Raw genomic sequence first — 6540 nt, forward strand, 5'->3', positions numbered from 1 at the left:
TCCTGTTAATAAATAGCATTCTTAGAGGGATGTGAATGAATAATTAACTGGTCCAAGATATAGTAATACTGGCTGTTGCTCCACTGGTGAGGCATATGGTAAACTTTATCATGTGGAACACAGGCATGAACGCAGAAATAATCAAAAAGAGCCTGGGGCACAGATTCAAAGCATCTTATAAACCTCTGAAGTGTGAAGCCTTCTGCAGGACAGAGATATTAGCTAATTTGGAATTAGTTAAGATTTGGGATTTACTAAGCTTCTTTATTTTGTTTTCCCATCATTTCTTCCAAAATTACAGCAGACTGGGGGTCAAAAGTTAGGGCAGTGGAGAAGTGTGTGGGAGGGAGAAGAAGGAACGATCGCAGCTGCACGTATGCTACTTTTAAAAGACTGACCAGAAATGCTGTTTGTGTAATAAATACAATGGGGAGAGGCTAGCACTCAAGGCACGCGCCGCCTGACTCGGCACTGTTTCCTGAGGCGTGGAGAGAGGCTGTTGGATGCAGCATGTGCTCTTCAGCAAAGCAAAGGAGATTGAAAGAGATTTTAGATGGCTTGTTTAAAAATGTTTTAGCATTTAAAGGTAGATTCATCTATTCCTCAACAATAATAAATATAGGATCTTAATATGTTGTTTTTACTGAATTAATTAGTTTGGTGGAATCAGAAAATCAAAAAGAAGTGAGTACCTTCTTCCTAGTTATTAGTGTTTTAGTTTTGATAAATTAGTGATGTTTAAATATAGCTGTCTGAGCTTTAGCTGAGCTATTTATAAAAGCAGTCATACACAATCTAGTCTTTTCTGAGTATTTGTCTCTTGTTTTCACAACTTATTTTGTCAAACTTTGAATCTTCATAAAAGTTGAAAGAAAAGTAATGAACCCATATACCTTTCACCTAGCTTCATCAGTTATCAATATTTTGCACATTTGCTTTATCTCTTTTTTTAATATGTATATATACTGGTTTGCTTCCTTAACTATTTAAAAGTAGGTCATAGACATCATGACACTTTATCACTAAATATTTCAGCAGGTAAGAACAAGGATATTTCCTTCCTAACCACAATACAATTATCACACTTAAAGATGTTTACCTTTTTAAATTTTTTTGGCTGTATCTCACAGCTTGTGGGATCTTAGTTCCCTGACCGGGGATTGAACCTGGGCCTTTGGCAGTGAGAGCGAGGGGTCCTAACCACTGGACCACCAGGGAATTCCCAACAATATTTTCTAATGTTTAGTCCATATTCACATTGTCTCAGTTGCCCCGAAAATGTACTTTTAGAACTTTTTTTTAAACCCAGGATTTAATTATCACACGTTACATTTAATTATCTCTTTAGCTTCCTTCATTCTGAAACAGTTCCTCTGTCTTTTGGGGGAGGAGAGGGTCTTTTACAACATTGACTTTTTTTAGCTGTTTTGAAAAGGGTATTTGGTTTTTCTTTATTAGATTCAGGTTAAACATTTTTGGCAAGAATACTGCAATTATTCAGGTGATATGCCTCGGCGTGTCATATCAGGAGGTACGTATCAGTTTGTCCCATTATATTGTTTGACCATTTGGTTATGGTAGTATTTGACAAACCATCTCTATTGTAAAGGTTCTCTGTTTCCCATTGCAATGAGTAATCTGTGGCTTGATACGCTGAGACCATGAATATCTTGTTTCTAAAAAATCTTTCAACCATAGCTTTTATCATTCATTCCAATTAAATATTTTTATTAAATTGCATACTGTTTCAATCATACAAATAATATAGTCAAGGTAATGAACGCCCATCTGGGTGTTCTGTTCACTCTATCATTTCATACAGCTAATTTTATCAAATCTTAAAATTAATTATATTTGCTGTAGATCTTTCTAAAGAAAGAAATATGGGGAATGTAAATTGGTGCAGCCACTATGGAAAACAGTGTGGAATTTCCTTAAAAAACTAAAAATAGAACTATCATATGATGCAGCAGTTCCACTCCTGGGTATATATCCAGAAAAACTGAAAACACTAATTCAAAAAGGTACGTGCACCCCAATGGTCATAGAAACACCATTTACAATAGCCAAGACATGGATGCAACCCAAGTGCCCATTAACAGACAATTGGATTAAGAAGATGTGGTATATATACAATGGAATATTAACCATAGAAAAGAATGAAATACTGCCACTTGCAGCCACATAGGTGGACCTAGAGAATATTATGCTTAGTGAAATGTCAGACAATGAAAGACAAATATTATATGCTATCATTTATACGTGGAATCTAAAAAATAATACAAATGAATGTATACGTGAGACAGACTCAGATACAGAAGACAAACCTGTGATTACCAAAGGGGAGAGAGAGGGGGAGGGACAAATTAGGGGTATGGGATTAACAGATATTGTACAAACTATATAAAATAGATAAGCAACAAGGATATATGGTTTAGCACAGAAAATCATACCCGTTATCTTATAATGACCTATAATGGAATGTAATCTGCAAAACAACTGAATCACATCACTATGCTGTACACCTGAAACTAAGACAGTATTGTAAGTTAGCTATACTTCAATTAAAAATATATATACAGTTGAGGTTCCTGTGAATTCTCTGATCCCATTCCCTCCCTCCTTCTTGGAGATAAACATTATCAAGCATTTGTTGTTGTTCTTTCCCATTTATGCTTTATACTTCCACTACATATGTGTATTCATAGGCATTACAAAGTATTGTTTTGCAGGTTGTTAATTTATATATGTGTATCATCAGGTTATTTTTTTTTCTTTTCTTTGGCTGCACTGCATGTGGTGCGGGATCTTAGTTCCCTGACCAGGGATGGAACCCGTGCCCCCTGCATTGGAAGGTGGAGTCTTGACAACTGGACCGTCTGTGTCATCGTAGTATGTCATCATATTATGAAGCAATTTGCATGTTGGTTTTTTTGTTTGTTTTGTTTAGCATTGTGTTTTTGATAATCCCTCATGCTCATTTATTATACTTATGGAATTATAGTATTGCATTTTACGAATACCCTAATTTATTCATTCTACTATTGGTGAGCTGGTAGACATTTAAGTTCCCAATATTTTGCTATTACCATCAGTGCTGCAATAATGATTATCATACATATAAGAGGGCTTCTCTGGATTATGCAACTAGAAATGGAAATCCTGAGTTGGAGATTAAATGCTTCAATTGCACTAGACATTGCAATATTTTTCTTAGGGATCGTACCAATTTTCTCCTACCCATAGGGAGAGCTCCTGTTCGTCCACACCACTGATAACACTTCCAGTTGTCATACTTTTTTTAAGAGCAATTTTTTTTTTTTTTTTTTTTTTCGGTACGCGTGCCTCTCACTGTTGTGGCCTCTCCCGTTGCGGAGCACAGGCTCCGGACGCGCAGGCTCAGCGGCCATGGCTCACGGGCCCAGCCGCTCTGCGGCATGTGGGATCTTCCCGGACCGGGGCACGATCCCGTGTTCCCTGCATCGGCAGGCGGACTCTCAACCACCGCGCCACCAGGGAAGCCCCAAGAGCAATTTTTGTTTTACAACAAAATTAAGAGGAAGATACAGAGATTTCCCAAATACTCCCTATAGCTACACCTGCATAGTCTCCCCTGTTACCAACATCACTCACCAGGTACATTTTTACCAAGGATGTTCCTACATCCTACACTGACACATCATAATCAGCTGAAGTCCATGGTTTTTATCTTAGGGTTCACTCTTGGTGTTGAACATTCTATGGGTTTGGACAAATGTATAATGACATATGTCCTTCATTGTAACATCGTACATCGTATTTTCACTGCTGTAAAAATCCTCCGCGATTTGCCTGTGCCTAATCATTTCTCCACCCGCCCTGGCAACCAACGACCTTTTTATTGTCTCCATAATGTCATATAGTTACCTTTTGCAGAATGTCATATAGTTGGAATCATATAGTAAGTAGCCTTTTCAGATTAGCTTTTTTCACTTAGTAATGTGCATTTAAGCTTCCTCCATGTCTTTTCGTGGCTTGATAGCTCTTTTTTCTTTCTTTTAAGCACTGAATAGTATTCCGTTATCTGGATATACCAGTTTACTTATGCATTCACCTACTGAAGGACATCCTGGTTGTTTCCAAGTTTTGGCAGTTATGATCCAAGCTGCTGTAAACATCCATGTGCAGGTTTTTGTGTGGACATAAGTTTTCAACTCCTTTGGGTAAATACCAAGGAGCACGATTGCTGGATCATATGGTAAGAGTATGTTTAGTTTTGTAAGAAACCACTAAACTGTTCCAAAGTGGCTGTACCATTTTGCATTCCCACCAACAGTGTATGAGAGTTCCTGTTGTTCCACATCCTCTCCAGCATTTGGTGCTGCTATCAGTGATCTGGATTTTGGCCATTCTAATTGATGTGTAGTGGTATCTCGTTGTTTTAATTTGCATTTCCCTGATGACATATGATGTGAAGCATCTTTTCATATGTTTATTTGCCATCTGTATATCTTCTTCAGTGAGGTGTCTGTAAAGGTCTTTGGTCCATTTTAAAATCAGGTTGTTTGTTTTCTTACTGTTGAGTTTTAAAGTTCTTTGTGTATTTTGGATAACAGTCCTGTATCAGATTCATCTTTTGCAAATGTTTTCTCCCAGTTGATGGCTTGTCTTCTATCTCTGTTGATAATGTCTTTTGCAGAGCAGAAGTTTTAAATTTTATTAAAATCTAGCTTATCATTTATTTCGTTCATGGATTGTGTGTTTTGTGTTGTATTGAAAAAGGCACCACTATACCTAAGATTATCTAGGTTTTCTCCTATGTTATCTTCTAGGAGTTTTATAGTTTTGTGTTATATATTTAGGTCTATGATCCATTTTGATTAATTTTGGTGAAGGGTCTGTGTCTAGATTCATTTTTTGCATGTGGATGTCCATGATCTAATTTTACTTTACTTACTTTTTTCCCATGTGGATAATCAGTTTTCTTTTTATGATTCATTGAATAGCCCGTGCTTTCTCACCGATCGGTAATATTGCCTCTGTCATATGCCTCAGATATGTAGGAGTTCTTTATATAAAGGAACTAGTCCCTTGTCATAGGTGCAAATGATGTTTTTCTTTCTTTCTTTCTTCTTTTGCTATTTGCCATACTAACACTTTGCTTTTTTCCACTTATACTGAAGATCCTTCTATATCAACACATATAAAGCCTCTCCCTTTCTTTCTGTCTCTCTCACAAACACACATATACACACAGTATTTCAATGTATGTATATAGCATGATTTACTCACTTATTAACATTTCTTTTTTTTTTTTTTTTTTTGCCACGATGAATGTTTTTGAATATACACAAGTTCATGCGATTGCTGAGATAAAGGATATGCTCATTTACACTTCTGATAGTTTTGGCCAAATTGTCCTCCACAGAAGTTTTTAACAATTTGTTTCCGGACTTCCCTGGTACTTCAGTGGTTAAGAATCCGCCTACAATGAAGGGGACACGGGTTTGAGCCCTGGTCCTGGAAGATCCCACATGCTGCGGGACAGCTAAGCCCGTGCACCACAACTGCTGAGCCTGTGCTCTGGAGCCTGCAAGCCACAACTACTGAAGCCCACGCACCTAGAACCCGTGCTGTGCAACAAGAGAAACCACCACAATGAGAAGCCCACACACCGCAACGAAGAGTAGCCCCCGCTTGCCGCAACTAGAGAAAGCTCACGCGCAGCAACAAAGACCCAACGCAGCCAAAAAAAAACCCACCAACAACAAAAATTTGTATCCCTATTAGTACTGTATGGCTATGCCTGTTTCCCTACTTTTTCCAATACAGTGTATAATCAAGCTTTTTGATTTTTGCTAATCAGGAGGAAAATGACACCTCATTATGGTAGTAATTTACATTTCTCTTAGTGTGAATGTCACTGAGTATCTTTCCATATGTTTGAGCCATTTGTATTTCCTTTTCTATGAGCTGTTCATATCCTTTGACCACATTTTATTGGATTGTTGGTCTCAATGAATTGTGGGAGCTCTTTACATAAAGAAAATTAGGCCTTGTCACTTATTTTACAAATAATGTTTTTCTTTCTTTCTCTTTCTCTCTTCCTTTCTGCCATACAGAAAATTTTTTATTTGTATGTAGTTGATTTTATCAGTCTTTTCTTTTATGGCTTCTGGGTTTTGTACCATGTGGGTCACGTGAAAAACCTTCAAATTTGGAAATTATAAAAGAATTTCTCCCTTTTTAGTGATATTAATATTTTTTTTGTTTTGCTTTGTTTTGTTTAGGTTGTTATTTATCTGTAACTTATGTGTAAAGTGTGAAGTAGGAACCCAACATTATTCTTTCCAGGTGGAAAAATAACAGTGAACCTCATTAGATCAATATCATTTGTTGAATGATCCACGTTATACGTTTGATGCTCAGAATGGAACTGAAAAAGGCAGACTGATCAAGAATTAAAATTTTGAAATGCAGGTATCACAGAAAGGCAATGGATATGAAATTTGAGGCTAATGGTCCTTGACTGAAGTTCTGATCTCTTGGGGGTTTAGACCA

The 6540-nt window shown here is 37.0% G+C and overlaps 1 long non-coding RNA gene across 1 annotated transcript; it reads left to right on the plus strand.

The window, feature by feature from the left end:
- The first annotated feature begins 491 nt into the window (after positions 1-491).
- On the plus strand, positions 492-3139 carry LOC137228656 (uncharacterized). The gene is made up of 3 exons (XR_010945327.1): positions 492-684; positions 1459-1531; positions 2814-3139. It is a non-coding gene; the product is annotated as an uncharacterized lncRNA (long non-coding RNA).
- Positions 3140-6540: the final 3401 nt, after the last annotated feature.

This window comes from Pseudorca crassidens, chromosome 8 (assembly GCF_039906515.1).
Source record: "Pseudorca crassidens isolate mPseCra1 chromosome 8, mPseCra1.hap1, whole genome shotgun sequence".
NCBI classification, from domain to species: Eukaryota; Metazoa; Chordata; class Mammalia; order Artiodactyla; family Delphinidae; genus Pseudorca; species Pseudorca crassidens.